Source organism: Passer domesticus, chromosome 7, assembly GCF_036417665.1.
Source record: "Passer domesticus isolate bPasDom1 chromosome 7, bPasDom1.hap1, whole genome shotgun sequence".
NCBI classification, from domain to species: Eukaryota; Metazoa; Chordata; class Aves; order Passeriformes; family Passeridae; genus Passer; species Passer domesticus.
The window spans coordinates 3638808-3665829 of NC_087480.1; the positions used below are offsets into that span (position 1 = coordinate 3638808).

Consider the following 27022-nt stretch of genomic DNA (forward strand, 5'->3'; position numbering starts at 1 on the left):
TACTGGTTCAGCTGTTTTCCTGTCTTCAAAAATTAGAAACATTTCAATATTTAAAATAACTGTACTGCTCATTTCAAGGCATATGTTACTGCATATGTTTGTAGCTCTGCTTTTCTGAACGTGTAAGATTTTTTTGCATATATTGGTATTTCATTCTGAACCTGAGGGAATTAATGTTTAGAGTCATTGTTTGAATTCATTTTAGGTTTGATTGTTAAGAGCTCCTCTGGGAGGCAGGGAAGGAATCCCAAGGAGGTATAAATGGAAACAAAGGTAGGAGAAGAAAGAAAGGCAGATGGTGGCAACAATGGCTTCTCCTTTTTTTAGATCATTTATTTAGTACAAAGGAGACTGTCTTTATATACTCCATATTCATCTCCAGTGATAGAAATACCATATTTTCACATTCAAAATAGATTTTGAGCCATGAAATTTAGCTAATAAAAACCCCTGAATTAATTAGTGCAACCAAAACCCCCTCTCATGGTCTTCTAAAGGACTGAGCATCTCAAATGAAGCTGCAAATTAAACTGAAAGTTTTCTGCAGAAAATTGGTGGTGTCTTTGAGCGATCTCAGATTATTTTTATTAATTTATTTCTTTGTTATCTGTGACTTGCTATTCAGTTTGTTCTGTTTCTGTGTTTAAAATATGTGGGTTGTTCTTTCCCAAAGGAGCAATAGTTAACAAGCTCAGAGAGGAATAAAATCAGTGTCTAATAGTGAAGTTTTAAATACTGAATGAACTGGTTTGCTTTTCCCCTGGCTCCAGTATTCTGTCACCTGTTCAGTTTTGGTCAGCAGTACTAAATCAAATGTTAACCATATCACATTTGACAAAAAAACCAAATTATCAGTACACTTAATATTCCCACTATTTTCCAGGCAACCTGTCACGGAATCACTGCTCTGACAAAAAAATTGCCCTGTATTTATTTCAGCAGGATTTTTTCTTCTTTTGAAGTCTCTTCAGAGCAGAATTAAAATTTAGCACATACACATTTAGCAAAAATATTTTCATGTCAGTGTGTCACTCAACATTCTTTCCCTGTTAGCCATGAAATATTTTTTCCAAGACACATCTCTAGATAAAAGGGGAAATCTAAGATATTTTTAGCATTCAGAAGACAGATTTCTGCTTTATTTTTACATAAAATGAATGAATTTCATTTTCAACAAGTGCATCTATATTCTGACAGGCTGAAGGGCTGAAGTTTTGTGAGTTACTTTTTTTCCCCGGTTCTGCCTGTTCAACCAAAGGAACTCATTCCTGAAGTTGATAGAGGGTGGGAATTAATACAAAGCATGTCCATTCCCTATTAAATGTGTTATTCTGGTAGAGGAATATTTTAATTTCAGCAGAAATAATTAAAATTCAAGGCATTAATTATACTTTAATTAAACCAAACCATATTTCATAGGATTGCTGTGGCAGTATGAGGAAGAGTCTGTCTCCTCAGCAGCTCGTGAGGTGCTTATGACAAATTATAAAGTCACTGAAGCCAAGTAGAATTGTTCCAGTCAATTAAGTGTGTCTGTGAAGGTATAGCTGCAGTATGTAAAGAGGGAAAAATATAGTGGAATTTGAAAGTTTTCCAGACTTACACGTTAAATTGGTTCTTTTTTCTCTCCATGCAGTTTTAAGTCCATTGGTTTTGGTTTGGCCAGTAATTCTATTAACCTGTTAGACAATAATGACACATCCACTGCTCTCTTAATTAAGATTTCTCTGAATGACGTGGCTCAAAATGCTGCTTCTCTGTATGAGAAAATGAGTTTAAAAGCAGAGATTGTGCTAAAACTTATGGCAAACAAGGTTTTGGAAATCAGTGCGCCTCTAGTTTTTTCTGCTTTGTCTTTATTGTTTTCTTCCTAAATAATTTTGCATTCAAATGTAGATGTACTCTATAAATGTGTGTGATTTTATGATTAGAACTGAAATTATAAGTTTCTTTATAGCCTCAAAAATATTAGCGAGAGGGATTTTTTTGGGGGGAGGAGACGTTTTTAGTTATTTGGGATTTGGGGAAGATTTTTTTAAAACATAATGTAGGCAGTTGTTAACGGCAAAGCTTTTTTTATTACTCTGGGTCACATTGCACAGCAGGCAGGTAATTTTCTGTGACTGGGATGTGTGCAAGGAGATCCCAGGTACAGCAGCTTCCACACTCCTTACCTCCATGTTTTAAAGCCTACAGCTTATTGGGAAAAAAAAAATACATAAAAATATTAATTAACTGCTCGGATTTGTACTCTCTTTAATTGGTTTTGACCTTTGTTTTCCAAAGCCTCCTGTACTCTGCTGTACAAATAGAAATGGGCACAGGGAGCACACCTGGGTGGGGCTGCTGAGGATTTTAGGCAGTAGTGCAGCATTTTACATCTTTTCCACAGGGTTAATTAATTGTGGGCAAGAGTTGGGATCTGGCAGCTATCTGACTTCTCCCTCTACTGAAATTAGTGAGGTGAGTAATTAATACTCATGGGACTACTCAAGGGAAGGGCTTCTGCACAGCAAAGAAATTCCATGTTACCGAGGCTAACAGTAAAAGGGACAGGTGATACAAAAACGTGTGAAGTGTGCAAAGTATTGACAAGGTATTGATCAGGTCATGCTTGAAAATCTGAGTTGGAGGAATGTATTTAACTGTAGTAAATAGGAATGTGTCTCTGTTTAAATCAGCATGGAGCTGTTGGGGTATGTCCAGCACATTTCATATTTCATATTTCTCTTTCTGTCTGATGCCAAGGGAGTTCCTGAGCTCAGTTTGTTGGAAATGACTCTGTTAGTCCTGTGGATGATGCTGCCCCTAAATGAGCTTTTCATGGCAAACAGAACTGGGCACTGCCAAAGGTGTTTCTTATCCGATTGGCGTGGATATTTTGTGACTCTACATAAAATGTTTTTAAGGCACATCAGCCACACTTACAGCCTGATATAACTGTGTGGAGCTGTTCAAGTTCCAGCTGAGTTTAGTCTTTAGTGCAGGAGCAGGGTCCAGGTTGGATCCACATCAGGGATCCTCCTGCAGCTGCACCAGAATCAGTCCTGGGGGTAAGTCATGCCACCAAAAGGACACGTGGCTTAGCAGAGTGTTTGTCACAGCTCACTAAACCCTTCGTGTTCTTCCAACTTCCAAGAAATTCCTAATTAACATTTGTTTACCAGCTCATTATAAAGCTTGTGTGGCATGTGACAACGACAGCAGGGGGATTTGAGCAGTGATGCTCAGTAATGTGAATGATCCCACATTATTTCATTGTAATCTTTCATAAGAGTCTCAGTTATTTCCCAAGTTTCTCATACCTGGCAGTACTTAATGAGTAAGTCTTGGCTCTGTTTAATGGAATTGAGCTTTCTAAGTGGAAATTGCACAAAAGATGCAAATTGAACTAGAGCTTTGGATTCTGATATGCTTTTTTTTCCTGTGCTATTTGCATGAACCTGCCATGTTGTTGAACTTTGATTCAGTCCTTTTGTATGAGACCTTTATTCTTAGTTTTTTAAAAAAATCTATTTTTAGAAAGAATTCATTAACTTGAAAGAAAGTTCAACTTATGCTATTCAAATTGATCAATGATTTAACATGTCGTAATTATATTTTCTAAAATTATACAGCATGGAAATTCCATTATATTACATCATGTAAACACCTCCTAAAGGGTCATTCCATCGTGCTTTGCTAATTTAAGTACAGTTAGTGAACTTTAAGAACCACAGCAATCATTAAGATTGGAAAAGGCCTCCAAGACTGAATCCAGCTTTTAAACACCCACTAAACCATGGTGTGAAGGGCCACATCTACTCATTTTTGAGCACCACTAGGGGTGGTGACTCCACCACTGGCCTGCTCAGCCTGTTCAGTGTTTAACCACTCTTTAAAAAAAAAGGAATTTTTCCCAACCTGGCCAAAGTGGAGAATGTCCTGCTGTGAGCCTTGCTGCCACCTTTGTCACTTGGGTTTGTCCCAGAGCTGGTGCTGGGAACACCAAGGCTGTGGGGCTGATCCCTGGATAAGCCATTCACTGGAGCGTTGGACTTGGTGAGCTCCATGGGTCCCCTCCAACCCAGAATAATCTGGGGTTTAATGCACTTGACTGCTCACTGCCCAAGCTGCAGCTCCTCACACCTGGGGGTATGCTGGGTCAGTCTTTTTTGTAAGAAAAGCAGGCACGTATCGTATTTACGGGGTGTCCTCATGGCAGGAAGGAATGATGAATCTGACTCCATGTTCTAAGAAGGGTAATTTATTATTTTAGGATACTATATTATATTAAAAAATACTAAACTAAACGATACTAAAGAATACAGAAAAGATACTTACAGAAGGCTAAAAAGATAATAATGAAACTCATGACTCTCTCCAGAGTCCCAACACAGCTTGGACCTGATTGGCCATTGAGTCAAAACAATTCACAGTAGAAACAATGAAACAATCTCCAAACACATTCTAAAGCAGCAAGACACAGGAGAAGCAAGGCAGATAATTATTGTTTTCCTTTTTCTCTGAGGCTTCTCAGCTTTCCAGGAGAAAAATCCTGGGCAAAGAGATTTTTCAGAAAATATGAATGTGACAGACACAAATACTGCTTTTCCCTTTCTTGGCTCGTTTTTAATGAGACTGTTTCTGGGTACTGAAGCACCAACATTGGTACCAGATTCTTCCTTCCTTGAAGTCAGGTTAACAAACGACCCGCTTTGAAAGTCCTGGTTATGGAAAAGTCTCATAAACTCTGAAATATTACTAGAGAGAAAATCAAAACACATAGCCTGGTTGAGTAGAAGTTAAGAGTTTTGAGCAAAGCTTTTGAATCATGAAGGGTAATTATAGGGATGAAGATTTAAGTGTCATTTTTTGTGGCTTAATATACTATTGCTTTCTAAAACTCTTTACCAGAGTTCTCAGAACTGCTTCTCTGCTGGAGATAGCTCCATGTTTATCCCTGACTTTTAATAACCTTTTCATTAATTCTGTTGCCTGTACAGTGGAAACAGACTTTGTGGATTAATTTCATTCTAGGCTGCTTTTCCTGCTCAAGTCCTCTTCTGTTTTCCCTTCAAACTGTAAAATCTCCTGTTTAAGTCTTGTACTGAACACAAAATTTCCCATGAAAGAAAATGCTCAAGGTTGCTCTTCGAGGCAGTGGCAAATATTGAAGGGTGAAAGGGGAATCCTCTGAAAGGAAATGCAGACAGGGGTGTGAGTGGTTTGGCCACGTGCAAGTAGATAAAAGGCTGGCTTAGAGTGAAAGGTTTTCCAGCATGTGAGAGTGTACTAGCAGCACTGCAGTGCCTCCTTGGATATGACTCAGAGAGCTGTTGCTGTTTAATTAGACAGGAAAATTGTGACCCCGTCATGGCATGTGCCTTAGAACAGGAACATGGAACAAATAGCAGTGAATATTAGAGATGTTGCAGAGGGGAAAGTGAAGCAGAAATTTGAAATTACTTATTTTTCACATTAGAAAATATGTGTTTTTCCCTTTCGTCTTAGTGTAGCAATCATTACTATTTCTTATTTAATTATTTCAGCCCTTTTCTCCCTCCTGGAACTGGTTGTCCCTGGTTGCTTTGTTTCTTGGCCAAAGATAAAACTGCCTGTGAAGCCAGCAAAGCCCGTTAAATAAGTTGTCAAAACATGAACTGTTTCATACCTTGGAGCTCAGTAAGGAAGCCAATTTTATACAACTTAAAAATGAAAGTCTCTCAGTGTCACCTTGTTGGAAAACCTGGAGATAGACTGCACAGAGCTCCTTTTCATTATGATGCACCTGTAGGCTATCCAATTTCTGTAAGGAATGGTGGAGGAAACATCACAGCCACAGCAAAACTGCCATGATAAAAGGCAGGGTTTTTCTTCAGGAACAGCTTTTAAATTAAAATGAGAAGATTGTAAATGGGGTTCATGGTGTTAGAGGAGGATTTGGGTAGATCTGTGTCAGACATCCTTCGATGTGGTAGAGAAGCCAGAGACTCATGAGATTCAGATGTGTGAGAAAATAGCACCTTGAGAGAAAACTCGAGTACTTCAGAGCAAGTGTTCCACTTTCTATCTTTGCAGCTCTAGCAAGGGCTCTCTTCTGAAGTCTGACTAAAGGCAGATTTTTATTGGATGAGAGTTTCACATTAATTCAATTACATGTGTAAGCTGCATTCCATTTGCACACATGATGGGGTGGGAACTGACTGAAAGGTGCAAGAATTAAATACTGGCTTGAAGTAGAGGCAGCAGATTTTGTATTTCAGTTGGAATAGTTTCGTCTTAAAGCTAAAATCTCTAACCATCAGGTTTTCCTAAAAATGCAGAACATAACCCTGTTCACATGAAAGTCAAGGGGCAAACTGAGAATATGGTTTTTATTTAGATATTTCATTCAAGAAAGTTTGCTTAAATGCCTCCAAGCCAGAGAATATTAACATAGAAACAGAGAATATTAACAAAAGGCACTTTTTAAATAATCAAATGCTAGCAAAAGCATTATCATTTCAAACTGTGGTTACTGTACCAGTTACCAGTTACTGTCTGTGCTGCAGCACTAATGAGTGCTGACATCTTAGAAAAGATCTAATTATAGAGCAGGGATTCCCTGCAGAAGTTTTGACATTTTTAAATACAAATAATATCATTTGGGGTAAAAATGCAAAGGGTAATGGTTTCTTCAAAACAAATGTCTGAATAAAAGTTGACATTGATGTTTAGAAAATATATCTAAAAGGAAAGAAACTTGCTGTTGACTGCTCGTGGGAATGTCAGTAGGGAGTAAGGGACAAAGCTGGAAAAGAAATAATAAATGTTAACCCTTAGGAGGGGAACAACTCAACTTTCTAGAACACCCCAGAACAAAACCCATTTTACTTGGGTTTGGCTATTCTAAGGTGCTCCCAAAACCAGTTGGTACTGAAATAATACAGCTTTTAGTCCCACATGTGGCATCAGAGCGCTGAAAACAACTCTTTGTAGTTCTATAAAGTACCTAGGTGCCAGTACTAACTGTCATTAAAACATGTGCTCAAATATAGCAAATTTTCCAGAATATTTTTCAAGGAAAGACCTAGGTAGGCTTTTTGTTATCCCTTGCATTTTTTTTTCTTTTTTCTTTTTTTTTCTTTTTTTCTTTACCAGTAGTCCAGCAGGATCTGATTCAAGATTGGATTTGCCATGGAAATACATTTATCCAATGTTGCATCTGAGGTGGGAAGAATTATAGTGTGACTGATGAGCAGCACTGAAAGTCTTATCTTTGTTCTATAACCAGAGGGGCCAAGCTACAACCCTGCATTTCCCTTCTTTTCTTATCTGCTCTCATCTGTCATGCATCACAGTTTCTGATTGATTACTCATTTTTTTGTATACATGAAGCATGCACACAAACACCAATAATTATTGAGTGAATCTCTGTGTTTACAGCTCCTGCTGCCTCCTTGTAAGGGTCTCACAGATATTTCCTGGTCTGCACATCCTCCTGTGATAGGTGATAAGAAGGAAGGTGCATGAGAGGAAAAATAATTGGCTCAAGTGCAAAATGAGGTAGGAGTGCAAGCTCATCTTGAACCTTGAGGGAATTTAATAGTAATTACATAAGGCTTGGAGGTTGGAACTTTGCTGTCCAGCACATTTATAATGTCTGGGAGAAGGATTGGAGTTATCAGATGTTAACATTTCCTGATGATGCTGAGCAGCAGCTTATCACACTCAGGCCCTGGCAGTGAGGGATTGTAGATTTGAACAAAAAGTTCAGTAACTGGGAAATAAAAGGGCCCCTGAGATTCAACACAGAGAAATGTAAAATGTAAAATATGCACTGGTGGAATGATGGGCTCTGAGTTGTGCCTGAGAGGGAGATCCTGGGTTATCATTACAACATCATGAAAATGTAAAATTATGTCCCCTTTAAAAGAAAAATTATAAATTAACTCAGGGGATGTTCAGCTGAATTTGCTTGGCTGTTACAGGATTTCCTGATGTCTGATTTTGGTCACTGAGAGAGGAGTAGCATTTGGGTGTCACTGCACACCCTGCTCTGCAGGCACTCACTGCTTTGGGGACTCAAACACAATGAGATCTATGAGCAGGCCAGAATAAAACAGATGAAAAAGGGTGTCAGAACGCAAGGAAATGAGCAAGTCCTACAATTCTATCTAATTTCAGACTGCATTTATGGAGTGAAAAGAGGAATTCACACCAGATTTCTCTGTGCAGAGCTGTTGGTTTAACAACCAAAAAAAGCCACCAACCATACACATGTTGAATCCTTGTAGAAAAATCCATGTAAAAAATACACCTTGTAGTACTGAAATTCCTGGGTGTAAACTATGTATGTCTTATATATGCACACTCAAGCAAAAAAAAAAAAAAAAAAATTTGATCAAGCATAAGGATTTACTCACAACCTTAATAAGATATATTAAAGCAAGAAATGAGTCATATGTAACTTTAAAAAACCCACAAAACACAGCAAAGGAAATATCACAGATTTCTTTATTTCTTTAAATCATTCCCTCCTTGACTCCAGAAATAGCCTTTATATTTCATTTTCAAGTTATACTGACATCATTCCAGCCAACAAACCCGAATGGTATGGAAGGATGGCAGATGGAATATCTTGCAGTACTAATGGAAGAATTCCTGTTATTTTTTTTGCCTTTCAGCTGAGTTCAAAGATTAGTGCTGTAAGCACAGTTAAAATGTATCAAGTGGTAGAAAATTAATTATGAATGTACCTTAAGTATAGACTGTTAAACTTCAGCAGTTTTTAATATAGAACAAACAGCAATGAAAATTATTATCATTATAGATGCTGAAAAAAGAAAGGCCTTTCAAGGACTCCAAAAGAGTCATGGCTATGACACATTTACGTGGGTTTGTCTGAGAAAATGAGAGCCTTTTGTTGCTGTTCAGGAATAGAAACCCATTGGTCCCCCACAGAGCTAAAAGCAGATAGGATTTTAGGGGCAGTGTACTTACCCTGAGAGTTTTTGAAGTTAAATTTAGTTTTTAGCTTAGTTTCTGAGCATCATCTGTGGTTTATAGGCTAGTCAGCCTTGATCAAACCCCTTAGGGCTGGGATTTTATTGATCTTCCTGACAGATGTCCTGTACTCTAGGGTGAATTGCTGCTTAAGCAATAAATACTTTTAGAAATATATTCCCCACAGTCAGGGAAGAGTGATTAAGACAAAAATGCTCGACAGCTATTGTCAGAATTTGCAAGCATTTGTTGCTATGGCTGTAATTAAAATCCTGAAAGAAAATCAAGCTTTTAGGCCAACTTGTGCCATCCATAAAAAAAAAACAAATACCAATTCATTCCCAAAAATTGTCTTCAGCACATTTTGTTGTTTATCAAAACAAACACTCATGTAAATACTGTCTTGATTTTGTTAATTATATTTCCACCAATACACCAGAGACTATTCTTTCAGAATATTAATTTCTTTATGTAAATTAGGAAGGGGGGTTAGAAATAATGCTGTTGTTGCAAACCATTTATCTGTTCTGTGGTGTAAAGAGATCCAAGTCCAGCTGATTGCAGGATGATAATTGTGTTGTCATTAGATTTTTTTAGAAGGGAATAGGGTTTGTAGCTTGTGGCTTGCAGGACTGATATTTTCAAATGGAAGGTTTTTGCATGGACTTTGTTCAAGAGATACTTAAAATTTCCAGTCAGAAGTAATTCTCATTTTTGCTTCCAGCAGCCCTGTGCTCACAGGGCTCATTACTGTGCTTGTCATGCCATTTCCCATTCACCAGACACAAAGCTTTTGGATTTTTTCATACCAAGATGGAGAAGTGACAAAACCATGGTCCAGGAACAGGTTTTTGCTCTCTGATAAATAGTTTTTATTCCAACACTGGGCCTCTCTGCGGGCATTCATCTCGTGGGCGTATGGGCTGGCTTTTATTTAGCCATAAAATTTGCAATAGTGAGGGAACAATTCCAAGATCAAAGGTGAATGGTGCACAATAGCTTGTAGAGAAGATGTTTGCTAGGTTTGGACTTTGTTCCAACACGGTGCTGAGGTTTGTTATATAAAATTCTGGTGCAAATTCTGTCCAATGAAATTTCGTGTCAAGTGTCTATATTAGAGATCAGTGCCATCAGTTCAGGAATAACTTTATGAAGCAGGAAGGAGAAAATTCTCCCAAGGAACCTGTCAGGAATCTGTGGTGGAGCCTTTAGGGAGAAGACTACAATGGGCAATTTTGGGCAATAATGAGTGTGAGAAGCACAAAGAAACAGGAGCTGCTGCATGGGGACATGCATCTCTTTGGCTTCCAAAGCAGCCCAGGCTGGGGAGGCACAGAGCCCTGCCAGCTCCACACAGGCAGGGGCATGTTTTGGGGAAAAGGTCCCCAAGGGGCAGGTGAGGTTCAGGCTGGTGTTGTATTGGTGCCTCCCATCCCTTGCCAAGGTGAGGGCACAGCTGGGCTCTGTTTGCAGCAGAAGGGCTGGGTTTGCTCTCCCAGCCAGGAGCTGCTCTCAGAGCCTGCTGTGCTCACACTGGGCTGTGGGCTCAGCAGAAAGGAGGGTTAATTTCTGTGGGGTGGTAATGAACTCTAAGCAGGGCAGGAACAGGGTGAGGGGGACCATGGGACACCCAGTAATGGTTTCACAAATGTGCTGCCATGTCCTGGGTCTGCCTTGTGTGCCACAAAGACATCAGATTTTTTGTTTTAAACAATCAGTTTTCCAAACCCTTTAAACATAAGCTAGGCCTTTTCCTGTTGCAGCACAATGCTAATAACAAACCCAATTGGTACCTCTTAAAATACAGTTATAACATTTATAAATCTATTGTGACTTAGTGCTTCCCTCAGTAGGAACAGTACTGGGAGTCAATTAAAATGCTGAAGGAGAAATTAACTGGAGGAGCAGATGAACCAAGCAGATGAAAGACATGTAATTCTTTCTTATCTAGGAAATACTTCTTCAAACAAAATACATTTGAAAGAAGCATCACTGAAATGTTTAGATGGAGAGAAAATGGTTCCTTAAATGACTGACTTCTTATTTCTTCCAACTGTTTGATTCCTCTTGGAAGATAATTATCTTTCGGCAATTCCATAAGGGATACAGCAAAATAATTTTCAGTGTCTATTTAAGCAATACAGGACTTAAAACTTCTTTATGAAGATGTTTCCAAACACTAAACTATAACAAGGAAGTAAATTTCATGTGAAATCATTTCTTCTACTTCTGTCTTTTGGTGAATAAGAAAACTCAGTCATGTTTTTATCATTTTTCAATTGCTGTAACTTTTGTCTGACTTTGAATGCATTGAGCTAATGGCTTAACAAAACAGTTTTAGGATGGGAATAAGTATCCAGGATCCAGGGATAATTGTTCCTAACTTGCTGTTAAAGCATTTAGCAACTTTAGTAGGTGACATCATGGCATGTCTTATGAATTCAATCCCTTGTCTAGGAGGAGATTTTATGTCTCCTGTGGCAATGGAGACACAGTAGTTTTGTTTCCTACATTTTCCAGTTTTACCAGTTCTGTCCAGTTCCTGTTCTGTTATTATGTGCAAATCTTGAAGATGTTTGTCACCAAATAAATGAGCTCCTGTCCTTTGTGTAGTTACAGACCTCAACTTGTGCACAGCTTTTATGGTGCATTAAAGTCACATTCACAAATTATTTGAAGTTGGTGTATTAAAAAATATCTGTCATCAAGCCATATCAGCAACACTGAATTCATTTCCATGGCCTTTTTTTCTGACCTTCTCAAATAATACTCCAAAATGCATCAGGATTTAAAGGAACTCAGCTTTAAGCTTTTTGTGGTCACGTGTTTACTATTTTTAGACAAATATTCAAGTTAGGCTTCAGAACTTAATTTCTGAAATAAGTTATTTGAAGCATGACCTGAGTTTACTTCCATGTATGAATATTATATGAAAGGATTAAGACTAGCCTTTGGAAAGCAATCCCAGTTCTCTTACAAGACACCATTCCTTTTCTCAGGCAGCTTTGATCTGCTAGTCTTTAAAACCAGGCAGATTTTCCTTTCTTTAGCAGAGGTTTTGTGCTGGATATCTGCTTAGGAAACTAAGTGATATATTCAAATTCTTAATTAACACTTAGTGAAAGGCTCTAATCCATACAAGATGAATAAACATCCAAATATTAATAACTTAGAATAACGCATAATAATAATAACTAACTCAGAATAACTGAGTAAAAGATGAATAATAAAAGCTGTGCTGCAAATGATAAAAATATTGCTGTCAGCAAAGAAACAGAATTTCTGAAAAAGTACTGAAACCATGTTTCAGAAAAAGCCTCCAGACATATTCTAGGGTTATGTAAGAATTACTTCTTATGTCTTTTCTACCTCTGTTCAACTTCAGAGTGGTTCTGCCTCCCAAGACTGCCCCAGTTCACAGCTCATTGCCAATCTCTCCACATGTACTTCAGCCACACAAAAAGTTTACTGTGATCAGGGGTCTGTAGAAGTGTCAATGATGCGGAAAATGTGGAATTTCTGTTCTGGCTCCACTCCTCTGCCAACTGCTTGTCCCCACTGAGGAGCAGCCAGAAAGGAGGAAGGGTTTTGCAGGGCTGATGGAGACAACGAGGAAAGCAGAGAAAGGCTGGAAATTGAAAGGTGTGACAGCAGCATGGTCTTGGGGAAGGGGTGCCCTGAGGGATTTGGGATGCCAAGGTTCTGAGCCAGTGGAGGGGAAAGAGTTTGTGCAAAGTCTGAATGAGGAGCACTTAGTGGGACTTGAGAGAAAATGAAATCGTTTAAGCAGTTAGGAAAAAAGAAATAAATAGATTCATCCTTATGATTTTCACCCCACAAGGCAATGGAACATGTTTAACCCAAGCCCCACTGAACAGTCATGTACAGAAACTAAAAAATCCACTTTTTTCATTTGACTTATTGACAGATGGATCAAGTCAACATTCAAAAGTGACATATGGAAAAACTTTTTAATTTTTTTAAAGATTTTTTTCATGATGCCTTACAAAACAAGAATGGAAATCAGGACCTAATCATATTTCAGATGTTTCTCCTCACAGGTGCAAAAGTTCTTACAGCCACCACAGATTATTTATTTGCTGGGGGTTATCTGCTCTGCTCTGCACCATTACTTCTGCCTATCAGTGCTTTCTGACCTGAGCACACAGTTTTCTTGCTGGGTTGCAGGATCAGCTTCAATCCCCTCCTGGTATCTCCAGAGACTCCCTGTGTGTGATATCAGCTCTCACAAGCTGATAACGGTGTCACAAATTCTTCCCCATTTTGATGTAGTGTAATACAAGCTGTTGGACAAGTCTTCATGTCTCAAGCTTTTTGATACAGTACATTTATTTTGTAATTCTGAGAGTTCTCAGACACCAAAATGAACCAGACAAGTGTTGACAGCATGAACAGTAGGCACAGGATAAAAAAGCAAAAGCTGGAACTGAGAGTATTGGAATTGCAATTACAGTTTTTAGTATTTGATTTTTTAAAAACATTTTTATAAAGTTAAGATCCTTAAATCCCTTAAACCAAAAGCTGAAATATTATCTGCACTGCACTTTGTTTTTCTCTTTGCATTTTGCTGGGTTTGGGAGGCATTGGCATTCCTTTGTACCTCACCCTGTCCGAGAGTAAAGCCACACCAAATCCTCCTGGGCCAGGGGATCTGTGGCAGTCACAAACTGCTTTGCTCCCCAAAATGCATGGCCTGAGGTAGCTCAAGGAACAGGGAGAACATTTCCTCCTATCAGTCTTTTCAGCTCACACCCAATGTGATATTTTCAATTTCATTATTGCTAGACCAGACTCTGTGGATGTGTCTGGATCAGTCATGAGCAGACACAATTCTCCATTCCTCATGTGATCCCACATTGCTTCCTCCAGAGGACTGCTAACCAGGTAGACTACTGGTTCCCAATTCTTATGCTTGGGAAAGTATGAATAGATAGAAAAAAAATACTTCAGTCTTTTTATAGGAAGCATTCTTTCCCCTAATCTTGGTAAATATGTTCCTAATTGATGATCTGATATGGAAGTATTTACTGGAGTATCATATTTCTGCTCTTATTGTATAAGTCTGTATATCTGATTTTATTAAAATTTAAACTATCATTTCATAGTTGACCCTGTCTCTCACAGGAAGGTTGGGCTAGATGGGCTGGGACCTTCAGAGGATGTCCCCAGCCTGAATTATTCCATGATTCTAAATTGTTCCATGTGTAATTGCCAAGATCCATGAAATAGACTGTGACAATCCAGGTTTGCCCCAAGAAAAAGGCCCCACAGAATTGCTGAGGTTAATGGAGTTTATCCCATTCTCAGTGACTTTTGAATCCACCTATTTATGAATATTGGTATTGCTTAACAGTAAAATTTACCAAGAGCCTTAAAAGTGCTGTAACCTTTAATCATGTTTTATTTACTGGTTTTATTTGTATTGATCCAGCCGACTTTAAATGGAGTTAGAGAGTAAAACCATCCCACTGCTCATTTCAGAGGGTAAGCCAGCTCTGAGATTTCTCAGCTCTGAGATTTCTCAGCAGAGTTCCAGCAGAACCAAGCAGACGCTGCCTTGCGACGCTGCCTTTTTTCCTGGTGCATATTTTTGCAGGTTATTTTTAGTGCAGTTATTTGTGGTGAGCACTCCAGAGCGCTTGGGAGAAGGTGCTAAGCTGCTTTTGCATGCAGGGAACAGCGACAGCTCTGGCCAGGCTGTGCTGCTGGGGCAGAGGTGTGTCCATGTGCTGAGGGAGGGAAGGGACAGGGATTCAGCTCCTCCATCCCACTGACCTTGCTCATGTCATCCCAACCATCAGGCACTTGGGTCGGGTTGTAAATAGAATATGACACACAGACTTTGAGGGAGCTGATCTCCCCTTCTGGGTATTTACACTCCAGTCTGTGGGCTAAATTTGGGGACCTTTCTGTCTAAAAATTCTCTGCAGAGGATATACAGTGAGGGAGAGGAAGAAAACCATCACCAAAACTCCTCCAGGGGATGGTGTTCCTTGATATTATTATTCCTTGGACATTTTCCATGTAATTTATAGTATCTTCAGCTAGCTAATGGAACAGAACTGACACTGTCTTAATATTTGACAAGCTAATTATCCCACATGTAGTAAACAAGGGTTTATGTAAAGTCTTCACATTTTCTTAAGTGAAACAGAAGCAGACAGCCCTGTTCCTTTTCTGAGCAAAACATTCAAGTGTTGCACACTTCACATTATGCAGTTTTATTTTTGATGTTGTAGTCAAGTAATTAGATCCTGCCTTGTCTGGTTGACTTGAAGACTCATTGCATCAACCTTTTGAGTACTGCTGCTGAACATGTAGTGACCATAAGGATTATTTTATCCAGGTATGTTCTGTGGCCAAGTGGTAATGAAAACTTTTAAAAATAAGTGATAAATTTATAATAATTTCATAATATCTATATATTCTCACATATGTATGTATTTGATAATGACTCACCTTTTCTGTAGCCCACAGTAAGTTGGTGTTTGCTCTTTAAAATGGGCATCTGTGGGTTCAGCTGTTTCACATATCCTGGCATCACTGCCTGTTTTCATCTTCTGTATTTACACAGAATATATTTGACCCCATATAGCCTGAAATCATTTATGTCTCATCAGAAGAGACAGGGAGTTAAGGAATCTTGTTTTGCATGGCTGTAGCTGAGCTAACAAGCAGTTTCCAAATGGAAAGTGGTCAATTCCTCAAAAGGTATTAGTTCTAGTTTTCCTACCCCAGAGTATGCTCCTGTGAGTACAGAGCACTTATTAGACACGGTTTGTAAAAATCCTACTTAAAATGATGCATTATCTTGCTCTGTGCAGAGTTTTCTGAGGCGTATTTTTTCTTTGGTAAGTTTTTGACGGTGTGAGTGAAGGCAATATGTTCTTGTTGCAGTGTGAAATTGTTCAGATTTTAACAAAAATAGTTAAATCTCTTGATTCTAGGTTTAAAAAGCAATAAATGTACTGGCTGTTTTCAGTAGGTGGCACAATATGACCAACACTTAATAGCAGAAATCATTAACTGCTTAAAAAAAATTAAAATAACTAGACAGGTTGTTCTAAAATTGAATCTAAATCTTCTAGATATCCATGCAATATTTACAGGAAGAGCAAGAGGATTGCAAACTTCCTCCTCCCTGTGATATTCCCACACTTATTCTCCAAATGTGCTCCAATGGGGATCAGCCCTACTGCATAAGCAAATTAGGCAAGAGCTGTGCTTTTTTATTGATGCTGCCAGCAAGGTGGTGGAGGTTTTTGGAATGAATTCTCCTAAAGAAATCTCTCTGGATCTGATCTCTCACTTCATGCAGGCACATGTACAGTCAGCTGTCATCACTACCTACAGAGCTTTAGTGTGCCCAGTGCTTAAAAAAGGGGTAGAACTATCTAATTATATAGAAAACTCATGAATCTCGGAAGTAATTGAATTATTTTCTTCATGTATTCGGCTTCTCCATGCTTTAACTCCTTCTTTGCTGCCAAGCCAATTGACTTATCCAGTAGAAATACAAAGCAGAGTATGAAAATTGCCTCAGCATCCTTTCTATTCATCCTTTCCATTCACAACAGAGCTGTGCTGTGTTGGCATCACCTGCTGAATCTGAGTTTCAGAGCAGCCCTTGAGGCAGTGTCTGCTCTCCAGGCTTGTGTCTGCATCCTGCTTCCACCCCAGAGGCAGCTGTGGGGTGCCCTGCTCTGTTGTGCTCTCAGCTTTCCTTGCAAAGGAGCTGGAAAAGCAGCCAGGGCAGGGCTTGGGCAGCCCCAGGGTGTGCAGTGGGGCTCTCAGCCCTGCTCCTGAGCTGCCTGGATGAGCTCCCAGAGCCAGGAGTGCCCAGCCCAGCACAGAGCATCTGCTCCTGGCAGGATCTCTGCATGCCCAGAGCTCCAGCCACACACAACTGGAACTCCTCCCAGTCCCCCCAGTGCTGCAGAGAGAAGCACAATCGACTACAGGACTAAAAACAAAGCCAAGAATGTCTTTATCTCTGAGAATATCTGAGAATATCTTTAATGCTTTCTGATCTCATCTCCCCCCTTATCTGTGTCATTCCTTTGTCCTTTTTCAGCCAATCTTAAATTGAAATTCCTTCTGCATTTGTGCCCTGCTTTTCAATTCTGTTGCCTCTCACTATTTTACTGTCAAATTTCTCTGCATCAGCCAGGGTCATTTTATTATTCTTGTTGTTATCAAACTTTATGAATGAGATACCTTTAACCTGTTTTTTCCTTGCTGAGGAGATGCTTTGTAAGATCCACTTCCTCTGTTCATTTACAGTAAACTAAAGCCTACTCCAGAGATGTGGTGAGCACTGAGGCGTGTGAGCACACTATCTAGTGGAATCCTTTTGGATGAAGTCATTTATTTATCTACATTGTAAATTAAGGAAGTGGTGAGGAACACATGGTACTGTAGTTTAAAACAGAAAGTAGTGAGGGTAAGGATATGGAGAGTGAACAATGGAGACAGGAGAGCAGACAGACAAAGACAAGCACCCAGTTGAGTGCAAGATTGCAATCATGCTGATTATTTTCCTCCTCTACTTCTTCCTGGCTTGCATTTTTTTTTTCTATGCTCTTGATATCATCCATTCTAGGACAAATTCACTTTGCCTGGCTCCACGAGCCTTCTGAGTGCCATTCACAACAGAAAGTCTAATTTGCTTGTCCTAAATCACCCTCTGGAGGGGCTTCTCTTCTGTGCTGAAGCACCTAGAGAGCATTGTTTCATATTATTGGTATCTGGAATTAGTGTGAATATTCCATATAATGAACTTCTCTCTCTTTCCTGCTGTGTTTTCAGAGAAGCATGGAAAGCATTTGTCAAACCTAGGGAATTGCTACAATTTCAGTAATGTTTTGTTTAATAGGAACTCAAGGATACTGGAATCCAAAAGACAATGCAACACTAATTGTAGCAGTTATGATTTCTAATATTATTTTCTTTACCTTTAAGAAAGTTGTTTGGAGCTTTTTAATCAATGGGGAGAACATAAGATACGGCTGAAGGAAGGATTGTTAGTATATTCCCTTGTGTAAGGACGTACTGTTCTGTTCATTTGAGCAATATTATTATCATAAAAACATCAAAAATCCAACTTTAATAAGCATCTATTTTTTCTTCACTGATGCAAGCACCTTTATTACCAGTAAGGAAGGCATACTTGACATTTAGTGTCTGCAGAGCTGAGCATTTCAAGGTTAAAAACACAGAGTTCAGATCACCATCTCTTGTTCAATCCCTTCCTAGTTGTATTTGAAGTTTCCTCTCTGCTCCCAAAAGCCCTGCTCCACCCCTTGTCCCAGCCCTGGCGGACTCAGAGGTGGCACCCTCCCAGAGCTGTGCCCTGTCCCTCTGACATTCCCAAAAGATTTTGGCTGAATGGTTGGCATTTCTGTGCAGGCTGTAAAGCCCCAAGCCAATGGTTACAGCATTTCTGAGATGTATTGTTTCCGTGATAAGCTCATGACTTTCCTATGAGTTACTCCAAAGGCTCAAATAATAAACATGCAAATGATGTGTCAAGATAAGACCCAAATTAAGCATTTTATCCTACCTTGAAGAAGCTGGAATTGGAAGTAGCCAACTTTCAGATAATGGCACAATGCTGCAAAAGGCTCCTGGCTTGTGGAAAGTTTAAAACAACAGGACAGGCAGCACACGGGGCTGTTTTCTCACATTTCAGTGACAGATTATTTCAGAGAACTCTCTAGCCCATTTCCTATTTCCTTTGCCCTTGGCCTGCTGAGTAATATTTGCATTTTTCCCCACAACATATCTCCTCTCTGGACGGAAGCTTCTGATAAATGTTTTCCGTTGAACTTCCCTCAGCATCCACATTAAACAACGCCTTTGCCAGGCACCATTTCCTGAGGCCTCCTCCACTTTCTGCTGCTGGACAAGGTCCACATTGTCCCTGCCCAGTGCCCCGGCATGGATCTTGGGATTGCAGGGCATTCCCCAGTCTCTAAAGATCATTATCTCAAAAATCGCACCAGAAAATCTCCCCAGAAATCAAAACTCTCATTGAAATTATAGAAATGTTTCCTGCAGGATAATTGCAAAGCAAAGTAACAATTCTGGAGAGTTAGACCTGTACTTTGAGGGGCTTTTGTGAGCTAAAGATGTCCTTGGAGGAGCAAGATAAAGGTACAATATTGTGTATTTTATGCCCTGCTGTTGGTAGGTGATTAGAATCATAGCAGAGCAGAGAACACACCAAGATGATTTATAGTGAGACTCTTTGAGAGCAGCTTTCATTTATTTTACACAATAATATTCAGCAATCTACCCCTTCCAGACTGCTGAAATCTTTTTGTGTTTTCCATTTTCCTCTGAGTCAAAGGTTTTAATAACTTTTCTTTTATAACAGTTAAGATTCAGGTATTTTTGTACACATTTAAGTGGCAGCTAATGATTTATTAGAGTTCTACTGTGAAAATAAAGTTGCTAAGCTACATTCGTGTTGCAATTAACTTCAAATTTAAAAATCTCTTAAAGCAATCCTTTCAAGATGGCATAAAAAATGGTGCCCTTTAAGATGGCACAGAAAAATTTCTTATCTTTCTCTTCAAAACATCCTAAAGTAGATCTAACCTGTACTATAATATTCACCCAAAAAGTCAATCTTGAAAAGCTGGTTTTTTTTCTAAAAATGAAGTAATGCCTGTAAAGTAACTTTTTTCTTGTCCTAAATTTCTCTTTTGTTAAAAACTGCAAGCAAATGCAAATCTGTTCAATACAGAAATCTGTATTTCTCCATGTATTGCACAAGTATTGGAGTGTCTCAATGAACTCGATTATACAACTTGAACCATTTTTCCCTACAGAAAAAATATGAAACATATTCACTTTTAAATGTGCTCCTTGAGTGCATTTTTCATTGAAGGGTTTTAAAATAATTACCCCCAGTGTAATGTATTTTAGCTCATGTACTGATGCCCATGTTCCCTCAGTCTTGTGAAAACTGATAAAAAAATATGTAGTGCTGGCTTACCAAGAATAATTTTTAAATCTCAGTAATTTATCTTGAGAGTCTCCACGATCAATATCATACAGCACTGTGAGCCTGCTGCTTTATTATCCTTTTTAGCCAAGTGTGGAGAGATAAAGCATTGATTTTTGTTTGCTGTGTGTGCTGTAAAAACAAAGGAGAAATGTCATTTTTGAATGCCAAGGTTATATGAGTATCGTTTTATTGATTTTCAATTAAATAAAAGTTATGTAAGGCAGTCGTTGACATTGCTTTGGGGAAAAAATAAATGCCATTGAAATAAATTTTAAAAAAGCCAAGCAATACCTTTGAAAATAATTTATGGCAAGTTCATCTCCCTAGCTGAGCTTTCAAAAATTGGTTTGCCATTGGATTCAGAGTAGTATAGTTTAGACAATACTGCACAAACTTTAAATAAGTAAGGATTGACAATGTGAAAAAAATAACAGTACAGTTCTTTATTTTAGAGATTTTCTACTTTTGGGGTTTTTATTGTGATGACCCAATGCATTACAACTGACTTCTCGAAGAAAAAAACCTGATATATTTCATATTTTCTCTACTCTATTTTTCCCTATTATTAATAATTATTTTTTTTTAATTTGCTTGGTAAAGTAAATTTCATTCATTCAGAAAGGCCATTTGTTTAAATCTGAGGTGTCTTATAAGACTAAGCTGCTGAATTTTAACACAGGAGGAAGGAAGCCACCTGCTGCTGAGAGACAGAAAATAGAGTTCTGTTGTAAAGGCTGTATGGCAGGGGCAGCCTTTAATTAGAGATAAATATACAGGGAGAAAATGCATATTTAAATGCATTTGGAATTGAATTGGTTACCTCTGTGCTACAGGAGCACTGGGGTTTGATGTGCTCTTCAAGCACAACCATGCATTGAACTGCACTCAGAGACCTCAATCGTCAAAAAACAGGAAGGATTTTTAGGGACCTTGAGCTCAGAATTTATATTTCCCTCCCTTTCTCTTTAACTGTGCACTCCAGAAATGTCACACACATTTCTGTGATCCCAAAATGGCAGGAATTCATCTGCTTTTACTATGAAAGTGCTGTAAAACTTCAAGAATTGGAAATGAGGGTGGAGATTCTAAAATATATCATTTTATATATGTCTAGTTTCTATAGACAGTGATATATAAAGATACGGTTTAGAGATCCTCGAACTCTCAATTTCTTGCATATTTTTATAAATGTATGAAGTAAGAAACCTTTGTAGAAATGCTCAAATAGGCAGATTTGAGCAGTCAGGTACAATAATCCCAAACCTGCTCATTTCTTTCAAGTTTTGCTGACCATATGCTTTCTGCCCAGCAAATTCTGGTCATCTACTGAGTTTTTCAAAGTAACTCACAAGTTATTGTATTCCTTGACTACGTGGTGATCAAAAGCCCTCAGTGTGTCAGCTGGGTGGGAATTAGCATCTGCCATCTGTCCTCAGTGGGATCCTTACCAAGGGGGAAAGAATTCCTGGGTATGCTTTGGCAAGTACAATAGGATTTCATTCCCTTTTAGCAGTTCTTGGGAGCAGGAGAACCCAAAAGGTATCAGGAATGTGGAAAAGAGAGCTCAGATAATCAGTGAATAGAGAACAGGATATATTTTAACGTTTAGGTTGTCTCTTTTGTTGAAACACTAAATGAATTTTTTATCTTGGCAAATTATCAGAACTGTCCTGTCATGTAATAATTCTCTGCAAATTGTTTCCTGTTATTTCCCATGTTGCTATTCTGATACATTTATAAATTTCTCCATCACCTTGGCATAGATAATCAAAAACTTATTTCCCCAAGTGTTTTTTTTTAACCCTAGATAAATTTTTACATGTCCATCAAAAATGATGAAAATTTGAAAAAAAAATAGAATCCCTTTCTGCTGGCAATCACTTCATTCTGCAAGGCCATGCAAGTGCAAGTATGTTTGAAGGAGGACTTGAGTTATTAAGATGACATAAGGGAATGGGAGAGAATTGCAGGGAGGGAAAAACTGAAGTTTCAAAACACCCTGACGAGGAAGCTGATGAATTTTTAGACAAAGAACATGGTGAAAGTATTGTGTTTTATGCAGGAAATGGCTTCCTTGTGTCTTGCTATTGTTATGATCTCACTCTTATAGTGACAAAAATGAATGTTTTTGTATCACAATTAATAAATAGGTTCAAAGATACACCTGCCATCAGTTTTCTGTGCAATCAGAGTGACTTACTGGATTGTAAATTTTGTCTATCTGTGAAAGAGGCACATCTGTAGAAGGACGGATTTACAGATTCCAGGTTACCTTTCTCCCTGTAAATAATATAATTTCTGAAACATTAATAGTAATTTTTTAAAAATATACTTTTCCTCAAAGGTCTTTTGGATCTCCAAACCTTACTGAGCTTTGTGCTTAAGGGACAAAGCCAGGTTAAATCTGTAGTGGTTGGAACCTGATTTGCTTTTCGTTCTCAGTGTGAGGCAGAGCTCTGTGATGGCCCATGTTGCCTTTTACATGGAATTAGTTTTTAAGAACATTGTAAACATTGGGAAGCTCTTTTCTGAATTTGCATTTCCAGAACTCCATAGCTTAAATTTTTTTTAGAATAAATACTCTAGGAATGTGGGGCCTGTCACATTGCAGAGTGAACATGCTTTGGTTATAAAGGTGCTGCCACTTTGGACAAGAAATAATATTCCAGGAGTTCCCAGAATCAAATAAAATCAGAAAGTGCTAAAATACCAAGTTCCTGCAATGTGAAAAATTAATTGTTTCTACAACAGCACGTCTGGCTAAGCTTCCATGGCAACAATTGCAAAAGACACACTCCCTGATCAAATTTCCCCTGAAATTAAAGATGCAGTTGGGAAGTGTTTGAGCAGAACCACACTTTCTGAACGTGTGTATTGCAGCACCTCTCACCAGCAGGCTCCAGCTGCAGGATCCTTTCTGCAGTCAGACATTCTCTGCAGCTTGGGATTGTTCTTGTGTGGTCACATTCCCATGGACATCCTGTTTAATCCTGAGGAAGTGGTGGTTGGAAGAAGGAAGGGACAGCTTGGGAGATAATTTCTGCTCCTGCCACAGCCCTGTTTTCTATTTAGTCTCAGGGAATAAAATGCAACCAGATCATTTCCTTAGCTCTGGTCCTGACACTGTGGTATTTAGTAAAGAGGTTCCAGTCATCCTCAGTATTATATAATTGAATGGTAATCTTAAAATATCACAGTTTTTACTGGAAATGTACAAACACAGAAAGAGAATTTGTTATTTTGTCTGAAACCTCACTGTATTGTATCAGAAACTTGCTGCTTTTTGTGCTCTTGGTACTTTAGACATAATCTGGGCCTGTGCCTAAATAAAACCCTGGTGGGTTTTGATTCAGGGGTTGGGCTATGAATTATTTTTAATTTTTAACTGAAGGGGTCCCTCTGCTGGCTCTTTCCAAAATTCCTTTGCACAGGTTAGGAGGGGTTGGAATTGTTACCTTTGAAATGTAAGTGCACCGTTAGTAATATAAAGTATTTTCATAATGAAAATAAGAAAACATTTTGTGGTGAATACAGCTGTCTTCATATGATTTTAGAAATTAGTTTTACAAATTTGCAAGAAAAATATTGGGTTTTTTTTTCCTAATGGTATTTTAATGATAAATAAAATACACCATAACTGTGTTTGAAGAAAATGATGAGAATAACAACCTTCAGATTTTGGGAGGGAGGGTGGTGAGGGGCGTGACTTTTTTCTTTCTTTTTTTTTTTTTTTTTTAAATAATCTCTATTTGAAGAAGAAGCTAATGATAAAAATATTTATCTGGGTGAAGTAATGTCCCTGTCTTTGTTTAGAGCCTAATTCCAGTTATGTGTTAGATTGCCTGTAAATCTTCACTTTCACCTCAGAGCAGAAATGGGATCAGCTCAGAGCATTTTGGGTTGTGCCTCCTCCACCTCGGGGGCTCAGGCCCTGGTATGGCCTCACTGCCTGTGAGCTTCTCCTGAAGGAGCCCACAGACATTTCCACCATCCTGTACCGCTGAATTTATAAGGGAAAGAAAGTTCCTCAGGTTTATTCTCTCACCCTGCTGCTAAGGCTTAGTTTTGAGTTAAAATTTGGGGTTTAATAGTGAGTTTTGTCTGTGGGCCTTCAGGAGAGTAGTTTAGTTTTCCCAGAGTTCTGAGAAAAACTCTGAAATCTTCCAGAGAATTGTTAGACCCTTTAATTTTGTCACTTTTGTAGCCAAGGTCAGGTAGCAGAGGCATCTGAGGGGATGGGGATACAAAAACTGTTTTTAGAGGCTCATGATCTCAGAGTATGCAAGGCAGGTAATTCCATAAGGAATGGCACAGTGACTAACAAACTCCATTGTGTGGGTTGGCCTTTGATGCAATGGTTCTTGCCCAATTAACTGAATTTCAAGGGGGCTCTGAAGCCTCAATACAATTAAGAACTTGTTTAGCTTCAAGCATGTTTTTAAGTCCCTCCACTGTTTGTGTATGCCACAGTGCTGCTTTCAATCAGAGTTTCAGTGCCCAATTTCAGACTTGAGCATTATGTAAAATATAAAAATAGCCTTGGCCATGCATTGAAATGCTACATGCATTGCAATCCCGGGCTTTTGTCACCTCCTAATGAAGCTGGGCACTCAAGGCAAACTCCTTCCATTATCCAAGCCCAGCACTGTTCTCCTTGCCTTGGTAATCTATTCATGACAAAAGATAAACAAACTCTGACCCAGAGAGTTAAATAGGTTTATATGTCTGAATCAATACACCTAAGTATAATATTGGCATTTAGATTTAGAAAGTAATTCATAGTAAGTTTAGACTTGAGCTTTAAGTACTCTGTAATGAGTTGGCATTTATCTGCTGCCCTTGTAATTGAAAGCAGTGACATTTTGTTTTCTTCAAGCACATTTATACTACCCAGGTGAAATTGATAGCTGTCATTTCCACAAGGACAAAATGACTGAGCAGACAAAAATGTGGCAGAAAAGTTGTTTGTACAGATTCAAAGCTGCATTTTTGTATAAATTATAATAGGAATAAAATTGCTGAGGATCAACTACTTCTGAGGTCCAAAGCCTCTCTCATTTGGTAGCTGCTTTGCCCAGGGAGCTGGAGTTATGAAAGAAGTATCTGAAAGCAGAGTGTTTTTCTGGCACAAGGATATTGTGTATGATATTACTGGATTGCAGTTATGGATGGGATTTGATAAAGGAACTTTTGCATTTGCTGCTCCACAGTTAATGTTTTGTTGTCACAGAAGTGTAGGAGCTGTTGGAGGAACAGCAGAGCATAACAAAGGAGAAAAATGAGAAATTTTCCTTTCCTTTTTCCCCTACTGCCCAAGTTCAGAGAGCTTCAGAAGAGGAGTTTAGGCTCAGAACTGATTTTGTCAATTATTCACAGGTACGTCCTAAGAGTTGCTGAGCTCCTCAGCACAGATATTCAGCAATTTGTAAATTCAGCTCCTCACAGAAATCATATACCATAGTAATCAAACACCTCAGTGCTTTTTCTTGGCTTTTTCAGTGTTTTAGTTTTGTTTGGTTGTTTTGGGTTTTTTTTTTTCCATTTCAAGTAAGGCAAGAAAATTTCATGGCAGAAAATACAATTCAATACAAAACATACAATGAAGTACTGCGAGGAAATGAGCAGCTGACAGACATAGTTTGCTGTGATTGAGAGGAAACATTTATGTGCTTGTGAGAAGAGCATGTTTGCAGTCATATGTCTCAACAGAAGGAGAGCAGTAGTGGAATTTCCCCTGGAGCAGGGGCACCGGAGCATTCCGAGGGAAGGAAGAGTGCTCATCCCCAGAAAAGTGAACACTTGTTTCCCCTGGCCATTTCACAGCCAGGGCTGAAAGTGATATTATAGATGTTTTTGCACAGCTGAGTGAGGAATTAATAAACAGCAGAGCTGACAGGTTTTATGCAAGACAGTCTCAGATATTTGTGTTTTCTGTGTTTCTGGGCAGCCCAGGGCAGTTCCAGGCTGACTTTGTGTGTCAGGCCCTGCAGAAGCTGCAGCAGCACCAAGGGACCATTCAGTCTGTGCTGGTTTATTGAGCCTCTGGAAACCCTCACTGGCTTCATCTGATGGTGCTTCAGATGCTCTGCAGGAATTAACATTCTGGGATCAGGGTGGTTTCCAGCAGAGCTGTGTTCCTGCACTTCACCTCACTGGGATCTTTGAGATCTGCCCTGCTGGGGGTCACCCTCATGTCCCACAGCATCCCACACCCACCCTTGCAGTGAAATATTGCAGGATTTAGGGATTCTGGGGGAGGCACGATGGGTGTTGTTTGATTTTGCTTCTTGAGGAGCATTGAAAAGTATCTCTGATTTTCAGACAAGACCCAAAACAACTTGATGTAAATTCATTAAGAGAATGGCTACTTTGCAGTGACCTAGATCTAATGAAGAATTACTGTGGATGAATTTTAGTTGTTGGAGGGTAAATATAAAAAAAATGTTAACGGTTGTCCAAAAGATACTGTGTCAAAAGTGATTCATAGAAGGTATTTCCTAAGATCAGGCTATATTTTGATTATTAACCATTTATAAAAACCATTCCCTGGACCCTTCTGGCTGAGCATTGGCATGAGAATACAATATGGGTGTTCTTGGAGATGGTGATGGGGATGCTTTGATGTTGGATGTACTGATTCAGTTAATTGACATTATCACAGTTCATTGTTTTCAGCCTTTCATGTTAAATCAAAAGATGTTTTTAAGCCTCCCATCTATTCACTTATTAAAAAAAAAAATTAAAGCCCCCACACTAAGACTGGTTAAATTTCTCATGATCATGCTAAAATTTAATATCCTGTAATTAGAATTCTAAGAATATAAATATCTCAGTTCTAGGAATTCATTGCCTGGACTGGGGGAGGGACAGAAAGATTTGCAGAAGGTCAGTGAGGTTGATACGTTTACATACTTGTTCTGTTTTTGAAGCATACATGTATTATCTTCTCTTGAGCATTTAAATTTCTAATATCTGCAATATTTTGGGAGATTTGATGAGAGATTAAGAAATAAAACATTT

At 38.7% G+C, this 27022-nt stretch overlaps 1 protein-coding gene and 1 long non-coding RNA gene across 3 annotated transcripts in view; one reads left to right on the forward strand and one right to left on the reverse strand.

Moving 5' to 3' along the window:
• The window catches only part of KLHL4 (kelch like family member 4), a 71693-nt gene extending 53124 nt beyond the window's left edge, over positions 1 to 18569 (reverse strand). Inside the window, exon 1 of the mRNA XM_064426490.1 lies at positions 18551 to 18569. The gene's annotated coding sequence lies outside the window, so the exon portion shown is untranslated. The remainder of the gene's footprint in view (positions 1 to 18550) is intronic.
• Positions 1 to 27022, forward strand: part of LOC135304249 (uncharacterized) — a 121453-nt gene that overhangs the window by 8146 nt on the left and 86285 nt on the right. The gene's annotated exons all lie outside the window — the stretch shown is intronic.